Raw genomic sequence first — 18,863 nt, forward strand, 5'->3', positions numbered from 1 at the left:
TTGAAAGGCCCTCTCTGATGCGACTCCTTGGCATTCCTCTGACCCCACTCAATCTTTTGCAGTCACCCTGGCATCCTTGTTGTTTGTTTAAACCATGAAACATTTTCCCACTTTGGGTGTTTGCACTTGTATTTTCTTCCTCTAGATATCCATAGTACCCATGCTGTTACTTCCTTTAGATCTCTGCTCAAATACTGCCTTTCCATTGAGGCCTTTTCTCACCAACTTACGTAAAAAAAAAACAGTTCTCCTTCCCTCTTCTCTGTCCCCACCTTCCCTAAGCTGCCAGAATGGCAATCCCTATGCCTCTTAGCCTGCTTTTTTTCCTCCTACACTGAACTGATCACTATCTTATATAGATAATAATAGACATTTACTTGTTTATTGTCTACACCCTACCAGAATGAAAGCTTTTTGAAGGCAGGAACTTTACTTGTTCACTGTTGTATACCTGGCACCTAGAACAGTACCTGGAAGTTAATTGATACTCAGTAAATAACTTTCTATTGAATAAAGCAGACAAACAACCTGTGAAGTAATAATAATGCTGTCTACCACTGTGTGAGTTCCCACTGCGTGTTGGGCAGCTATGTTCTGCACTGGACAGGTATCATTTAATTGAATCCTTATAACAACCCTATGAGACTGCTATTATCATTACTTTATAATTGAAAAAAATTAAAGGCATAAAGAACCAAGTTAAAAACCCAGGTCCAGAATATGTTATATCAAGCAGGCAAATATTATCTCTATTTTACAGATACAGAAACTGAAATTCTTTAAGTGTTTTGACCAAGATTACATAGCCAGAGAGTGGCAGAGCTGGAAATTAAATATGAGGGTCCTTATTCTTTTTCTTACATATCTCACTGGCACTTTGGAGAGATGAATTGACATGGAGAAAGACTGAAGCCAGAAGAATAGTCAGGGGATGTCACAATACTTAAAATAAGATTGATAAAAATGCAACTAAACAGGGGGAAATTAGAGAGACGGTTGTAGGTATGTAAAGTCTAATGCTTAGACTGTAAGTATTGTGATAAATGGTTCCACAGCTCTTCCTCCCTTTTCTGTACTTGGAGTCAGACAGATCTTCGTTCTCATGTTGGCACTTCTGTCCATTTGCTGAGTTACACTGAGTAAGTCATTTGTTTTCTATATTTCAGTTACTTCATCTTTCAAGAGAGGATAATGTGCATCTTCACAGATACACTGTGATGATAAGATCAAAAGTGGTAATGAGAACACTTGGTAGACCTCAGAGGGCCATGCCATTTGATTTGGTAATGCTGAGTTTCTTTGATCCGTCTCCAGCAAGTCATTGCCTTTGACCTGTCTCTAACTTTTAAAAGATAAATTTTTTAGACACATTTCTCATCCTTAATATGAGGGTGACCTGCACTTTGTCACTTGGGTTATAACAGACCCTTCCTTGGAAGAAAGTCCACTGTTTATTGTAGTTCCCCTGGTGTAGGAAAAATGTTTTCTGAGCATTGGCAGTCACAATGCGGGAGATGGCATCATTCTGTAGTATAAGGAGTGAATTATCAGGTGCACCTTGGATGCATCACATAACCTCTATAAACTGGTTCCTTCACATGTAAGAAGGTAGATAATAATAGCCACCTATAGAGCAGTTTTAAAAATTAAATGAGGTGATTTGAGAGCACGGACATGGCACGTAGTAGGTACTCAGGATATGTGAGGCTTTAAGATATGTAGAGCTTACGCTGGAAAGAAGTGACATAGCTCACCATGGGCGTGCCTCCTGGGCAAGGCACCGTGTGTCGGATGAAACCACACCATGTCACTTTTAGTCAGACTTTCCTTTAAGGAAGTATATTCTCTTCTCCTTCCACACCACCGTTTTCATAAAGCAGAATCCTCTTAGTTAGAAGTGCATGGAAATGTGACTAAACACCAGAGAGGTTTTTAGTAAAAAGTATTGGTACAGTTTTTTACTTTAGTTTCAGATGAGCTGGGTCTGAGCCTTCTGAAAGTGAGTGGATGCTAATGTGAAAGTTTTCTTTGAAATGTTTATGCCTGATTTGGTGATCTCCTCAGTTCTTACAGCCTTTTCCAGTTTTCACTCAGTCAAGGATAATAATAATTATTAATGTGCTATGCTGTGCTAGACACTTTAGAAAGTATTCTCTCAATCTTTATACAAACCCTAAAGCATAGATAGTGGCTCTGTTTTCCAAATAAGATAACTGAGGCTACAGGACATTTAGTATTATTTCCAGGGTCATATATGTGGTAACTGACATAATTGGGACTTGAACATCCAAAACCTATGCTTTTTATCCTAAATGGAAAACTTTTTCATATAATGTGTCAGGAGGGTCCCCAGGGTCTACCTCCAGGTTCAGTGATATTCCAGGAGGACTCACAGAATTGAGCATACTCATAGTCACAGCTGTGATTTATTATAGCAAAAGAATATAAAGCAAAATCAGCAAAGAGAAAGAGCACATGGGGCCAAGTCCAGAGAAAATCGGGCAAAGCTTCTTCCAAGGGTCCTCTGTCACTGGAGTCACATAGGATGAGCTTCATTGCCTCAGCAGTGATTCGGGACAGCACATGTGAAATGTCACCAATCTGAAGCTTTTTAGGGGCTTAATAGGGGCCTGATTACATAAGGACCCTCTGCCTGGTACATACAAAAATTCCAGAATCTGATAAGGAAAGCAGGTGTTTAGCATAGCTATATTTTTTGTACAAACCATTTAAGTAACATTAGTGAGCTACTCTTACCAGTTCTGGGAATAATGGGAACGCCCCTAAAAGCCAAGTTCCCAGACACCAGCCAAAGGCCAACCTTGTAAGCAAACCTTTCAAAGAATAGCAGTTGGGCCTGCTCTGTTAACTCTGCACAGATCACCCTTTGCTCCTGTCCGAAGCATCTTTACAGAAAAATTATGATCAGTAGGAACCTACACACAGGCTGAGAAAAACCAATAGTTGTTGATCTCAATTATTTATGCTTTTTAGGGATCCTGGACTTAGCCACTTAAAACAAATCCCATTAACCATTATAGTCTGTCTAAGAAAGCCAGATGGATTCCTCCTTAAGTTTATGTGTTAACCCTTTCTCTCACCTGGCCCAAGGCATCAGTTCAGGTACAGCACAACTAGCTAGTTGAAGCTGACATGAAGCTCCTTCCAGGGACGAGGCAGTGTCACAATATCCAGGTACACACCAGAAGTGCAATCACAGAGGACGGTCATGGGAAACAAAGCTTACAAGTGTTAGAGCACCCCAAGCAGGACATGGCGTTAGTTGGGCCCACTGTGGTACCTCCCACTGCTGGGTTCTCAGTGATTTAGTTCAGCCCTTGGTTTCAGAGGGACTGCCTAAGGCAGTCTCAAACAGTTTTGCTTATCCGTGACACCGGTTCATTCACCTCCTGAGTGTAGATGGCATCTGGAGACATTCTGTTTGGAATGTATGGAGCTGAGACCACCCCCTACTGTCTCATAGTCACCACTGTCATGTGTAATTGTAGACTCAGCAGTCAGTTTGAATTCAAAGCACTTGCAGCAGCTTGGAAAGGCAGCATGGAGAGTTTTCCTTTAGGAAGAAGGGGAAACATCCAGGAACAGTTTTTAAAAGCAAAGACCTTTAATGCTTTCTCCCTCCTTTGTAAAATTGTTGTGTCTCAGCAGTCATAATTTTACTTTTTTAAAAACTATCCCCTGGTCTCACCAGACCCTTCCTTAGGAAGGACTGTATATGCAACAGGGAAAAAAGATTTTTACAGAATATCATTTTTATACAACTAAACCAGAAAGGCATGTCATGTTTAGGGTTTGGTTAGTACAAAATCCTGAATTATGAAAAATTTTCAAGATGACTTTATGTAACCTCCCACTCTTTTGTCCTGTTCATTTATCCCATGAGCAGCCTGGAAAAGATCAATCCCTTTCTGAAAACAGTAGCATTTAATAATCAAATTGTCTTTCAAAGTTGTGTGCTCCTAGAGAAAGTGAGAGAAGCAGAGTCAGGCTATTTATTAGTCCATTGTTGCACACTACAACTCTTCTGGGAAGTTGAACACAAGTCAACAGCAATGAGATGTCCCCCGAGGTAGTCAGGAGTCCATTCTGTCAGGAGTGGGCAAGGAGGTCACACTGTTTGTGATAGTTCCATCTCCGTATCAGATATAAGCCCATCAGCAGCTTGATTTTGGATGGTCCGATCAAAAAACAAACCCTTTAATGTTGGCATTTGTATGTGACCCAGATGGTATAGACAACATTCATATGTTTCACAACTTGAGGCCCTACCCAGAGGTATCGTAAATCTCCAGTGGTCCCAGAGTCAGAGTCCTGTTCATTGAACCTATGCTTAATTGCAGTTCAGCACTTGCAGTACATTCTGATGTTGAAACTGCTCACAGCAGACAGTCAGGTTTTTGACTTTAGGTTAAAGTCAGGTCTGGGCCATTAGAATTTGTGGATTTAGGATTCTAATACAAGGCATTAGTGATTTTTGTTTTGAATTTTTTGCCAAAATCACTGTGGATAGTGACTACAGCCATGTAATTAAAAGATGTTTGCTCCTTGGATTTTCATTCTTTTCAAATCACAATCACAGAAAACTAACCAATCTGACCACATGGACCACAGCCTTGTCTAACTCAATGAAACTATGAGCCATGCCAGGGTCACCCAAGACAGACAGGTCATGGTGGAGAGTTCTGACAAAATTTGGTCCACTAGAAAAGGGAATGGCAAACCACTTCAGTGTTCTTGCCTTGGAACCCCATGAACAGTATGAAAAGGCAAAAGCATAGGACACTGAAAGATGAACTCCCCAAGTCGATAGGTGCTCAATATGCTACTAGAGATCAGTGGAGAAATAACTCCAGAAAGAATGAAGAGATGGAGCCAAAGCAAAAACAACACCCAGTTGTGGATGTGACTGGTGATGGAAGTAAAATCCAATGCTGCAAGAGCAATATTGCATAGGAACCTGGAATGTTAGGTCCATGAATCAAGGCAAATTGGAAGTGGTCAAACAGGAGATGGCAAGAGTGAACATCGGCATTTTAGGAATCAGCAAATGAAAATGGACTAGAATGGGTGAATTTAACTCAGATGACCATTATATCTACTACTGTGGGCAGGAAGAAATAGAATAGCCTTAGAAGAAATAGAGTAGCCCTCATAGTCAACAAAAGAATCCAGAATGCAGTTTTTGGGTGCAATCTCAAAAATGACAGAATGATCTCTGTTCATTTCCAAGGCATTCCACTCAGTATCACAGTAATCCAAGTCTATGCCCAGACCAGTAATGCTGAAGAAGCTGAAGTTGAACGGTTCGATGAAGACCTACAAGGCCTTCTAGAACTAATACTCAAAAAGATGTTCTTTTCATTATAAGGGACTGGAACACAAAAGTAGGAAGTCAAGAGATACCTGGAGTAACAGGCAAATTTGGTCTTAGAGTACAAAATGAAGCAGGGCAAAGGCTAACAGAGTTTGACCAAGAGAATGCACTGGTCATAGCAAACACCCTTTTCCAACAATACAAGAGGACATGGACATCACATGGACATCACCAGATGGTCAGTACCAAAATCAGACTGATTATATTCTTTGCAGCCAAAGATGGAGAAGCTCTATATGGGCAGCAAAAACAAGACCAGGAGCTGACTGTAGCGCAGATCATGAGTTCCTTATTGCCAAATTCAGACTTAAATTGAAGAAAGTAGGGAAAACTACTAGACCATTCAGATATGACCTAAATCAAATCCTTATGATTATACAGTGGAAATGACAAATAGATTCAAGGGACTATATCTGATAGACAGAGTGCCTGAAGAACTATGGACAAAGGTTCATGATATTAAACAGGAGGCAGTGATCAAGACCATCCCCAAGAAAAGGGAATGCAAAAAGGTAAAATGGTTGTCTGAGGAGGCTTTATAAATAGCTGAGAAAAGAAAAGATGCAGAAAGCAAAGGAGTAAAGGAAAGGTACATCCATTTGAATGCAGAGTTCCAAAGAATAGCAAGGAGAGATAACAAAGCCTTCCTCAGTGATCAGTGCAAAGAAATAGAGGAAAACAATAGAATGGTAAAGACTAGAGATCTCTTCAAGAAAATTAGAGATACCAAGGGAACATTTCATGCAAAGATGGGCTCGATAAAGGACAGAAACGGTATGGACCTAACAGAAGCAAAAGATACTAAGAAGAGGTGGCAAGAATACACAGAAGAACTGTACAAAAAAGATCTTCATGACCCAGATAACCACGATGGTGTGATCACCATGGTGTGATCACCATGGTGTGTCAAGAGCCAGACATCCTGGAATGTGAAGTCAAGTGGGCCTTAGGAATCATCACTACGAACAGTTAGTGGAGGTGATGGAATTCCAGTTGAGCTGTTTCAAATCTTAAAGGATGATGTTGTGAAAGTGCTGCACTCAATATGCCAGCAAATTGGGAAAACTCAGCAGTGGCCACAGGACTGGAAAAGGTCAGTTTTCACTCCAACCCCAAAGAAAGGCAATGCCAAAGAATGCTCAAACTACTGCAGAATTGCACTCATCTCACATGCTAGCAAAGTAATGCTCAAAATTCTCCAAGCCAGACTTCAACAGTACATGAACCATGAACTCCCAGATGTTCAAGCTGGTTTTGAAAAGGCGGAGGAACTAGAGATCAAATCGCCAACATCTGTTGGATCATCGAAAAAGTAAGAGAGTTCCAAAAAAACATCTATTTCTGCTTTATTGACTATGCCAAAGCCTTTGACTGTGTGGATCACAATCAACTGTGGAAAATTCTGAAAGAGATGGGAATATCTGACCCCCTGACCTGCCTCTTGAGAAATCTGTATGCAGATCAGGAAGCAACAGTTAGAACTGGACATAGAACAACAGACTGGTTCCAAATAGGGAAAGGAGTCCATCAAGGCTGTATATTGTCATCCTGCTTATTTAACTTATATGCAGAGTACATCATGAGAAGTGCTGGGCTAGATGAAGCACAAGCTGGAATCAAGATGGCCAGAAGAAATATCAATAACCTCAGATATGCAGATGACACCACCCTTATGGCAGAAAGTGAAGAAGAACTAAAGAGCCTCTTGATGAAAGGGAAAGAGGAGAGTGAAAAAGTTGGCTTAAAGCTCAACATTCAGAAAACTAAGATCATGGCATGCGGTTCCATTATTTCATGGGAAATAGATGGGGAAACAATGGAAACAGAGAGAAAAATTATGTTTTTGGGTTCCAAAATCACTGCAGATGGTGACTGCAGCCATGAAATTAAAACATGCTTGCTCCCTGGAAGAAAAGTTATGACCAACCTAGACAGCATATTAAAAAGCAGAGACATTACTTTGCCAATAAAGATCCGTGTAGTCAAGGCTGTGGTTTTTCCAGTAGTGGTGTATGGATGTGAGTTGAACTATAAAGAAAGCTGGGCACCGAAGAATTGATGCTTTCGAATTATGGTGTTGGAGAAGACTTGAGAGTCCCTTGGACTGCAAGGAGATCCAGCCAGTCCATCCTAAAGGAAATCAACCCTGAATATTCATTGGAAGGACTGATGCTGAAGCTGAAACTCCAGTACTTTGGCCACCTGATACAAAGAACTGACTCATAGGAAAAGACCTTGATGCTGGGAAAGATTGAAGGCAGGAGGAGAAGGGGACAACAGAGGAAGAGATAGTTGAATGCCATCACTGACTTGATGGACATGAGTTTGGTTAAGCTCCAGGAGCTGTTGATGGACAGGGAAGGCTGGCGTGCTGCAGTCCATGGGGTTGCAAAGAGTTGGACATGACTGAGCGACGGAACTGAACTGAACTGCTCCTTGGAAGGAAAGCAATGACAAACCTAGACAAAACAAAGATATCACTTGGCTGACAAAGGTCCGTATAGTCAAAGCTATGGTATCCAGTAGTTATGTATGCATGTGAGAGTTGGACTGTAAAGAAGGCTGAGTGCTTTCCAATTGTGGCGTTGGAGAAGACTCTTGAGTCCCTGCAAGGAGATCCAACCAGTCCATCCTAAAGGAGATCAGTCCTGGGTGTTCATTGAAAGGACTGATGTTGAGGCTGAAACTCCAATACTTTGGCCACCCGATGCAAAGAACCGACTCATTGTAAAAGACCCTGATGCTGGGAAAGATTGAAGGCACAAGGAGAAGGGGATGGTAGAGGATGAGATCATTAGATAGCATCATCAACTTAATGGACATGAGGTTGAGCAAAGTCCGGGAGATAATGAGGGACGGGGAAGTCTGTCGTGCTGCAATCCATGGGGTCACAATGAGTTGGACACAACTTAGCAACTGAACAACAGAAGCCAGCAACTTTTCTTCTGCAGCCACAAAGCCAAGATGCTATAGGGACGGACAGCTGTTTTCCAAGTTCAAATGGCAAGCAAGACTTCTCTACGCTGTTTTGGCCTTGTCCAAATTTACCTACTCAAAAATATGCACAGTTTACTTGGAAAATCATAAGTCTCTAAAGACTAGACATCTGATTTTATAAGTGCTGATAAGTAAACTAAAAACTACTTTTTAAAAACTCCCAATGTGTATCTCTCTCTGGAGGTTGCTTCTCTTTTCTATGTTGTCTCTCTTTCTCCAGATGCTCTAATAAGGAAAAATCATTCTGGAGACTTGTTCTGTTATTCAAAGAGTTTAAATTCTAACCCACTCACCAACAGCAAAGAGCAAGGCAGCTGTTTTCTGCTAACACTTTTTGCTTGCAGTTTTCCCCAGTTAAGCTGACTCTGCTAGCATTTATTAAATTAGAAGTGTATCATGTTTTATATCAATTTTTACTATATACCCAAATATAGTAGGCCCAAAACCATTATGTTTTAGTCTCTCCTTTTTTTCTCATTGCAAATTTACTTAACCCTCCAGCAGTAAATTTAGCATTTTGTTCAGTCACTCGGTAGTGTCCGATTTTTTGTGACCCCATGGACTGCAGCATGACAGGCTTCCCTGTCCTTCACTCTCTCCTGGAGTTTGCTCAAACTCATGTCCATTGAGTTGTGTCCATAGATGCTATCCAGCCATCTCATCCTCTGTCAGCCCCTCTCCTCCTGCCCTAAATCTTTCCCAGCATCAGGGTCTTTTCCAATGAGTCGGTTCTTCGCATCAGGTGGTCAAAGTAGTACAGCTTCAGTATCAGTCCTGCCTATAAATATTCAGTGTTGATTTCCTTTAGGATTGATTGACTTAATCTCCTTGCTGTCTAAGGGACTCTCAAGAGTCTTCTCCAGTACCACAAAAATTCGAATGTTAAAGTTGCTGGGGGAAGACCTCTCCTAGAATACGAAGGAAGTCAGGGAGGGAACCATACTAGGCTGCTGCAGCAAGGGTGTGTTGTGTTAGTCATGCAGTCGTGTCTGACTCTTTGTGACCCATGGACTGTAGCCCGCCAGGGAATTCTCCATTCAAGGGTACTAGAATAAGTAGCCATTCCCTTCTTCAGGGGATCTTCCCAAGCCAGGGATTGAACCCAGGTCTCCTACATTGCAGGCAGATTCTTTACCATCTGAGCCACCAGGGAAGCCCAGCAAGGGTAACAGCAGCCAAACAGAAGAAATTTCTGGAATATTTTTCTCCCTTAGTTTTCTTGCTAATTTATCTAAAATTGTGCTCCAGTTCCAGGAATTCATGTAACTTTCATTTCCCTCACACTCAAAGAAGAGAACAGCACAAACTTTTAACATTTTTGGCCCATCCAATCTCTTGCCACCTGAGAGCGAGAACAAAAGCTGAAGGCATTATAAGGCTCACCTTTTTCCCCTCACTTTAGCCAGTACAGCCAAAAGCAGTCAAGGGAGGCAGTAAGCCAACTCTCCTAGGTTGAGTCTGTTATTTTAAAATTCCATAAGGTAGCTTTTACCTCACAACAGACCATCAGCTCAGCTTCTGTTTCATACCATGGATAAATGACTCTGTATCCACTCAGGCACCAAATGTTCATCATTCCCTGCTTCTTCATCCTTTTTTTCCCCAAAGTAGTGTTTCCACCATATTTTGATGAGCCTGGTTGGGCTTCTGGAGAAGAGGTCTCAGGACCACTCCAGAGTTTCATGGTTCCATAGCAAAACTCATAACTCAGGATGTAGTCATACTCACAGATATGGTTATTACAGCAAAAGGAAACAAAGCAAAATCAGCAAAGAGAAAAGGCACATAGATTGAAGTCTAGGAGAAACCAGGCAGAGCTTCTAAGGGTCCTCTCCCAGGGAAGTCATTCAGGATGGACTTATTTCCCCAGCAATGACTTGAGACAACACGTGTGAAATGTTGCCAAGCAAGGAAGCTTATTAGAGACTCAGTTCAGGGATTTCACTGGGGGCTGATCACATAGATACCCTCTGCCTGGTATACACCAAAAATCCAGAATCCCAGAAGAAAAGAAGATGTTCAGCATAAACTATTAACAAGTTGTTTGTACAGACTGTCTAGGCACAGTAAGCCACACTTGTCTTACAAACCCTCCTCAAAGCCAGGAATCGTACAAACCCTCCTCAAAGCCAGGTTCCCAGATGCCGACCTCGTAAGCAAGCCTGTCAAAAGAATAGTCATCAGGCCTCTTCTCTGCAGATATAATTTTATTTTTTAAGACAGTCACATCTCAAGTTTACTTCTGGGGTTTACTAGTAGATATGTAGGTAGAACTCCGTAAACTGGGAAACTTCTAAGCATTTGACTTTGCCTCTCATCTTTACTTGTAGCAGAACTTGGTCCAGTAGTGAAGGATAAAAATAACCTCAGAATACAAACAGGCATCAGTTAACCCTGTATTTTCAAAGATTTTTAAGAGAACCTGAGGGAAACTCAGTCCCCAGAGATGGTCGTCACCTAGTCTCTAGGGTGCCAATATATTCAATATAAACTCGCCCCCAAATCTGTAGTGGTCTGCTCAGAGCCCCTGCAGTTGCTCTTGAGGTTGCAACTATGCTTCCTCACCACAGAGGGAGAATTACTTTCTTCAAACTGGCTACTTAAAGAGGGAGTTGTTGGTATTTATTTTTCCTTGCTTGTTGTATAAGCAAATATAAATCAACACTGTAAGGATGATTTATTTAACACTGCTTCTTCTTTTCAGTCACATTTCTGAGGCGCTGTAGCCTAAAACAAGAGCATGCATCAACCTGAAGCCAAACAGACCTGGCCTTGATTCTAGATCAACTTTTCACTAAGTGATCTTAGAGAGAGTGTGTCATCTCTTGATGAAATGGGAGTGACAGTGTCTACTTTAAAGGGTTGTTGTGAGCATTAAGTGAAAGAATAAATGTAACATGTTTAATATATATATAGCATTTAACAGGGTAAGATCTAATAATGGTAACTGACATGATGTAATGGTGATTATTTCTCACTTCACTCCCACACCCTCTTTCCTGTCCTTGGTTTTTCTTTTCTGTTTTGGTTTTAAGAAGACAAGAAATCTTTATCCAATATTAACTGTTTAGAAACTATCAGCTTTTACAGGAAGGATATCTAACAGTCTACCTTGCATGACCAATAACAAAAGGTTAAGTAAGGGCTGTTCAAGTAGAAATATATAGTTTAGTATCTGCATTCTGTTTTACCAAAACAGCAGATTTCTTTCATAGTAGGAAGCATTCCTGAATTAGTTTATGGTGTCTTTCTGAGAGTGAGAGACAGGCTCGTTTCCTCATGATGACATTTATATCCCGGTCCTCCAGGGCTGACTGTAAACTCAGGTCGGGCAGTAGCTGTACTGTCTTATTTGCCTTTGTGACCCCTGTTTCTGACACAGAGACCACACAGGCCTATCGCAGAGTAGGGGCTCCCTGAACTGTGGGTAGATGGAGTGTAGGTGGATGACACACACTGGGCAGAATGTAACGACAATTATAACATGGCTTTGGTCTAAAAGACCAAGTCTGTAGGGGCGATAAGGCAGGAGATCACCCTAGCAGGCATGGTGCACATACCACCAAGCAAGGCACAGAAGCATACACTGATTTGACTGAACAAAAAGGTCTGTGTCGGGAGTGCACATTGTGGTGAGAGAGGTAACTAAAGCTAAGAAATTAACCATTTTATTCTGTAGGCCATGGGGCTGTTAGCTTTAGAACTGAGAGGTGTAGCCAGGTCTTATAATTTGCAGTAGTTACGTTGTATAAAGTTGTCACAAGCATTAAATACTCAATTGTTGCCCCTAGGTGAAGTGGAGGGTTAAATTACTATGAGCCTCTCCTCACAAATTTTCATCAACCAATCAATATATAACCTTGTCTTATGTGTGTTTCTTTTTAAAGACACCTTATTTGACATATAATGTTGATTAGTTAACATTGAATTTGTGACCAACTCATGCGTAAGCACAGCTCATCTAACACACACACAGTCTCTCCTTCCTACACCCAGCCTTCCTACACTTAGGAACACTAGTTAGCACCTCAGCACTAGGTTTAGCAGCAACTGATTGGGAATTGCTCACAGTTTGCAGTGACTAGATTTTAGGATATGAAGTTGGATGTGGAGAAAAATGAGATGGGAGGTAAAAAATACTGGAGAGTTCTCTTTGCATTAAACAAACACTTGAGTACTTCTTATATAGCATAAGACATTGGGAATACAGTAGTGAATAGCCTAAATAAAGTTTTTACCCTCATGGAACCAATTCTAGTGGAAATTTTAACTAGTTAAAAGTAGATGTTGGCTCTTGTGTAAGGATGCAGAATTTAGGCTTAGAGCTGTCAAATGGCTAACAAATTGGGTTGCTAATAAGTTGCAGATCAATGGCTCCAGCTAGGTCTTTTGAGTCCACATTTCTGTCTACATCATGCCACCCTAACCATGCCTGATCTCATCTGATTACATATTTCTGTGTTTTTCCCCTACTGTCTCAAACCTGTTGATTATTTGTATCAGAAAGGATCAGAGTAGTGGGAGCCTGGGAAGGGAAACCAGGTACTTGTTTTGAAGTACACAAGACGACAGGTTTATGGGAGTTAGAACTAAGATGACAGTGGTGGAGATGAGGAGACAGAATCAGGAAGAAGCACAAATCGCTGAGATTTGGTGATTGTCTAACTATGTCAGGATAGGGATGATAGGAAGGAGGAGTTGTCAAAGGTGCTTAGAGGTACCATGTGCAGAATCAGAGAAGACTGATGAAGATGCAGGTTCGCTTTAGAATTTGTTAAGTCTGAGGTGCCAGGAGAAAGTCTAGGAGGTACTTTCTGATGAGGACAAAGAGATTTAAACTGAGACTGGCTCAATACCAAAACTGGCCCTGGCAGTAACTGGAGTGGATTTGAAGGAGATACGGGACAGAGAGACAGTATAAGGCAGTAGTTAAAAGATTGCATTCTGGAGTCCCAAGCTGATTCTCACCTCTGCATTTCCTTACTTTTTGATCTTTAGCAAATTACTTAACCTCTATGTAGCTCAATTTCCTCATCTATAAGAGAAGGATAATGCTAGTACCTACTTCACAGGGCTTTTGGAAAAATGCAATGAGATGATACTTATAAAGCACTAGCATCAGTATGTAGTAAATGCTCAGTATACCTAAGCCGTTGTGATGAAGTTGATGGCAAGGAACAGAAAGGATTTTGCTAACCCACAAAAAAATTGAGAGACCAAGTGATACCCTGTAAGAAAACCCATCATTGAATGCTCCTCGCCAGATCAAAAGGGGTACACAAAACAGTTTTTATATTTGAGGTGATTACAGCCATTTCATGAAAGTTGAATGGGATTCAAAACTTAATAAATCTGCCCTTGCCCCTTTCTAACTCATTTACAAAGTACTTGGAACAGTAGGGGATTATAACAATGAATAATGCCATTTATTTTATGCCACTTGTATGCACAATCAAGTAGATTAGTTATCTGAAAGATGCGTATCATCTCCATTTTACAGATGAGGATACAGAAGCTTAGAGAGCTTAAATTTCTCAAAGTTGCATAGTAAATGTCAATACCAGTATTTGATTCTAAAATCCAGGTTCTTTCCCTATACATGCTAAACATAAAATGCAGTGACTGTTAGGATTGTGTGTAGATAGGCTGATGTATTTAAACCTTTCCCAAATTAACTTACTTTGCCCCAGAACTTAATTTTATAAGGTCCTTATAAAGCACTATATCATTCAGTATCCAAAATCAAATAAATTTTTGAAGGCTGTACATACAATCCAATCTGGCTCCATCCGGCCATAAATAAAAAATCATTAGTTCTGTGCTCAGTATTCCAGGTGCTTCTGCAGACACGCTTTGTTCACTTAAAGTCTGTATAATAACCCCATTGTAAATACAAACAACTGCAAACGTGTATATGCGCAGATTAACCTTTTCTAGACACTCCTTGTAATTTTCAAAGCCAGTGCTGGAGTTTCCCAGTGCAGTAGCTCATGCATCAACATACCAGTTCCCCTGGGCCTCACTGCGGTGCTCGTTACAGTTCCGGCTGCAGCCCTAGCCTACCTCACCTGGACCACACCCTGCTTTTTATCCAGAATCTAGCCCTGCAGGCTTTAGGTTTAGTGTCTGTGGCTGAATCCCAAACCTGAAGATTCTTGATATTTCCTAGTTTATTCCACTTTCCTTCCTTGTGTGAACAGGCCTTCCTCATGCATGCATTTTAGGCTGTGAGAACTGCAAAAAATCCTTATTTTATAGATGAGAAAAGCAAGATGCCGAGAAAAATATAATTTAATCAAGGCCTCGAAAAACCAAAGACACCAAAAACAGAAATGGTTAACCCAAGTTTACATAGTCAGGGAATTAGCGTAAGATATACTGATACTGAAGCTCAAGCTCCAGTATTTTGGTCATCTGATGCAAACAGCCAACTCATTGAAAAAGTCCCTGATGCTAGGAAAGATTGAGGGCAGAAGGAGAAGAGGGCATCAGTAGATGAGACAGCTGGATGGCTTCACCATTGCAATGGACATGAACTTGATGGTGAGGTACAGGGAGGCCTGGTGTGCTGCAGTTCATGGGGTCGCAAAGAGTTGGACACAATAACAACAATATACATTTTTTTTAAACAAAAAAAAGTTTGTACATATGAAATCTGAAATTATTTGGGATTATGTCTGATTCATTTGAATTTTCCCTAGTACAGTGCCTGGCACATACTAGTTTATTGTATCTGAAAGTCAGTAGAATGGTTCATTAGATTGTGGGAAACAGTCGTGTGTACTGGAATGAGACAAAGAAGAGAGAGCAACACAGAGTTAATGACACACTAGGACTGCGTCAGGTGCTTACCTTCCCTGTGCTCCCCTGCCGCCTTCTTCCGTACTGTAGCCCTTGACTGTTCTGAGTTGCAGTGGGCCGATTTCTTGCACATCCTGCCTGGATGCTGCATTCCTGTGAATACAGGGTAGTGCTGTGTTCACCATTCTATCCCAGTGCCCAGCATGATTTCTGACTTCATGGTAAACACTCAGGAAATATTTATCTAGTAAATAAATGAGAGAAAATAAAATACTCCTACCCATTCATGCATCTACTGTTTTTGTTTGGTTTTTGTATTTCTCATCTCACCAGGCTGAAACTCATGTGTAATTTATGGTATCCTCATGGTTGAGGAAGGCAAGAGAGGGACCACATTATAGTGGCATTCACTCTCACTTATTCCATTTTCCTCCCTCCATGTTCCTGTACACTTGCTCATTCACTCCCTTCTTCTCCCTCTCCTTTCTTTCTTTCCCTCTCCCTCTCTGGTTTTCTCCTGCTCCCCCTGCATAGTCATGGAAGCAGAACTTCGAAGCATGGAGTCTCTGGAATTCAAGAAGTCACCCATGTAGTTAAATTTTTAGTGGTTTTTTTGTTTTGTTTTGTTTTTACTTTTCCCCCATGTTTGTTTGTTTTTTCCTAAAGTATAGTTGATTTAGATTGTTGTATTAGTTTCAGGTGTACAGCAAAGTGATTCAGACATACAGATATACATATGCATATGTTCTTTTTCAGATTCTTTTCCACTATAGGTTATTACAAGATATTGAATGTAATCTCCTGTGCAGTATACTAGGTCCTTCTTATTTATCTATGTTACATATAATAGTATATATCTGTTAGTCCCAAACTCCTGATTTATCCCTCCCACACACCCCCCTTCCCCTTTGGTAACCATAAGATTGTTTCCTATATCTGTGAGTCTATTTTTGTTTTGTAAATAAGTTCATTTGTATCATTTTTTTTTATATTCTACAACTAAGTGGTATCATATAACATGTGGCTTTCTCTGTCTGACTTACTTCATTTAGTATGATAATCTCTGGGTCTATCCGTGTTGCTATAAATGGCACTGTTTCATTCTTTTTATGGCTGAGTAGTATTCCACTGTGTATATATACCACACCTTATTTATCCATCTGTCAAATGGACACAAATTGCTTCCATGTCTTGCTGTTGTAAATAGTGCCGCTGTGAACATCAGGATGCATGTATCTTTTCAAATTAGAGTTTTCCTCTTTTCCAGATATATGCCCAGGAGTGGGATTTCTGAGTCATATGATAACTCTATTTTTAGCTTTTTAAGGAACCTCCGACAAGAACCTACAATATGTTGCCTACAAGAGACCCATTTTAATGCATCTATTTGACAGACCTGAAGCAGTTACTGTCTGCTAAGGTTTACACTACAGATGGAAGAAAAACATTCTCGCGCTTTCTGCCTGTCTGATTGTGGCAGCCCGGATTGAATGGGGGAACACAGGGGGAAAAAAAAAAGAGAGACCCATTTTAGGGCAAAGGATGTTCGTGCCAAGTCGTTGCAGTTGTATCCAACTCTGTGTGACCCTATGGACTGCAGCCTGCCAGGCTTCTCTGTCAGTGGGATTCTCCAGGCAAGAATACTGGGGTGGGTTGCCATACCCTCCTCCAGGGGAGCTTCCCAGACCAGAGATCAAACTTGCATCTCTTATGTCTCCTATATTGGCAGGCTGGTTCTTACCACTAGCGCCATACACATAGATTAAAAATGAAGAGATGGAAAAAATATTTCAGGTGTTTTTTTAACAGTCAGCCTCTTATTTTGACATCTCCAGTAGGGTAGTCTCAGATGAATGGAATGTAGTGGAAAGGAAACTGAGCTGGGAGCCATGTATCCTGGAACAGAATTTTTACTCTTCCAGCCATTTGTTGTATGATCTCAAGGAAGGTACTTACTAGAGAAGTAAGTTCTGGGTCCTGTTTTCCTCATCTGAAATATGAAGAGATTAAAATAAGTGCTTTCTTAATCTTCTGTCAGCTCTGATACTATGTGATTCTATAATTAAATGACCTGGATATAGATAATACCTACCCTGTTGACAACTCTCTTCTGAAAATTAAAACAAAACCATTGGCTTCCCAGTCCTGCTGGCTTTATTTAAGATCATCTTCTCTTACTCCTTTTATATGAGAATGTCTCTGTCCCAGGCAGTTTATGGGGACTTAAGCTTTTATTTACTGTACTTGGCAGTTCTTATAAGCCGGGGCTTTGACAATATTTCACATTTATTTATCTGAGCCAGAGCTTAGGATCAGGTGGCAGTTAAGTCACTTAAGGTTATTCACATGCATTGAAAATGTTGCTTAATAATTCAGAACCAGTTTTCTCTGTTTAGAGTATTAAGATTTTTTAAATCCTTCTAATTATCCAATTCCAACAGCAGTTTAAATAGGCAGGGAAAAATCTGTCCCTTCTGAAAGGGCAACAGATGCAAACTTATTTTCATTCCCTTTGTCTATGCAGCAGGGCTAACTGAGGCAAGGGCCAGAGAGAATCCAGAGCTAGAGGACTTGCCTGGGTGACCTTCTGGTGGCATCACTGGCAGGGTCTCCCTGCCATAGGCGTGGGTCTAAGGGAAGAGGTCTAGGGATGTGGCTTCTTTTGATTTTGGATTGGTGGAGGCTTTAGTGGATAGTGGGGAGCCTCCATTCAGTCATTCAATAGGTCTGTCTGTCAGCCAACAGTTGTTGAATTCACACTGTTTCCAGTAGTCTACTAGGCCCTGGGGATAGAAAGTCAGTAAAACCCTCAGAATATGCCCTCAGAATTCAGTATAACTGGAGAGACTGACTCATAGACAATTGCAATATAGCTTAAGAGACAGAACAGACAGATAACTTAGTCTGAGACAGGAGCTGATCCTTTGGGGTAGGTCCTTCAGAAATGGGTTGGTCAAAGTATGCTGCTGCTGCTAAGTCGCTTCAGTCATGTCCAACTCTGTGCGACCCCATAGACAGCAGCCTACCAGGCTCCCCCGTCTGGTCAAAGTATAGGAGTACTATTTTAACAGAGGACAAGGTTGGCATTACCTGTACCTGTTTTCCAGTTTAAACACTAACCTTGAGTCTGCCAGCAGACCCTTTAAGCCACCTAGTCTGAGAAACCTAAGGGGAAACAAAAGTATTAGTTAAGCAAGTGTGAATTCATCAGGTGCAGGGTAGTGGAATAGGAATATGAAGGAGAGACCTCAGTGAACATATATGGCCCTTTTGTCAACAGGAGCCATGACCCCGCGAATGGGAGAAGACACTCTGTCACTTAGACCTGGTTTCATGAGAGAAGTAGCAGTTAAGCTGAGCTTTGAAGGATGTTTTCAACATGTGAAACTGGGGAGAAAGGATGGTCCACTAGTGCGAACAACATAAACAAAGGTTCAGGGAAGAGAAGCAGAAGCTATAAATGGGGAATAGCAAACTGCTCTGGTTGACCAGGGCATAACATCTTTGAAGGGATGGTATTTAGAGATCAAAATAGTAAAGAATGTTGGGGCCAAGCCACCACCACCCTTTCAAAAAGTTTAGGCCCAGATTCTACTTCTTGATATTTTTTTCAAAAGAAAATAAAATAGATGTCTATTTTGCAACTTACTCCTAAAATATCATTAATAAA

The 18,863-nt window shown here is 41.0% G+C and overlaps 1 protein-coding gene and 1 non-coding gene across 4 annotated transcripts in view; both read left to right on the plus strand.

Annotated features, from left to right (window-relative positions):
• The window catches only part of FAF1 (Fas associated factor 1), a 497,629-nt gene that overhangs the window by 467,117 nt on the left and 11,649 nt on the right, over positions 1–18,863 (plus strand). The window lies entirely within an intron of this gene.
• On the plus strand, positions 16,573–16,699 carry LOC112446108 (small nucleolar RNA SNORA31). Its single transcript, XR_003034180.1, has one exon. It is a non-coding gene; the product is annotated as a small nucleolar RNA SNORA31 (small nucleolar RNA).

This window comes from Bos taurus, chromosome 3 (assembly GCF_002263795.3).
Source record: "Bos taurus isolate L1 Dominette 01449 registration number 42190680 breed Hereford chromosome 3, ARS-UCD2.0, whole genome shotgun sequence".
Classification (NCBI taxonomy): Eukaryota; Metazoa; Chordata; class Mammalia; order Artiodactyla; family Bovidae; genus Bos; species Bos taurus.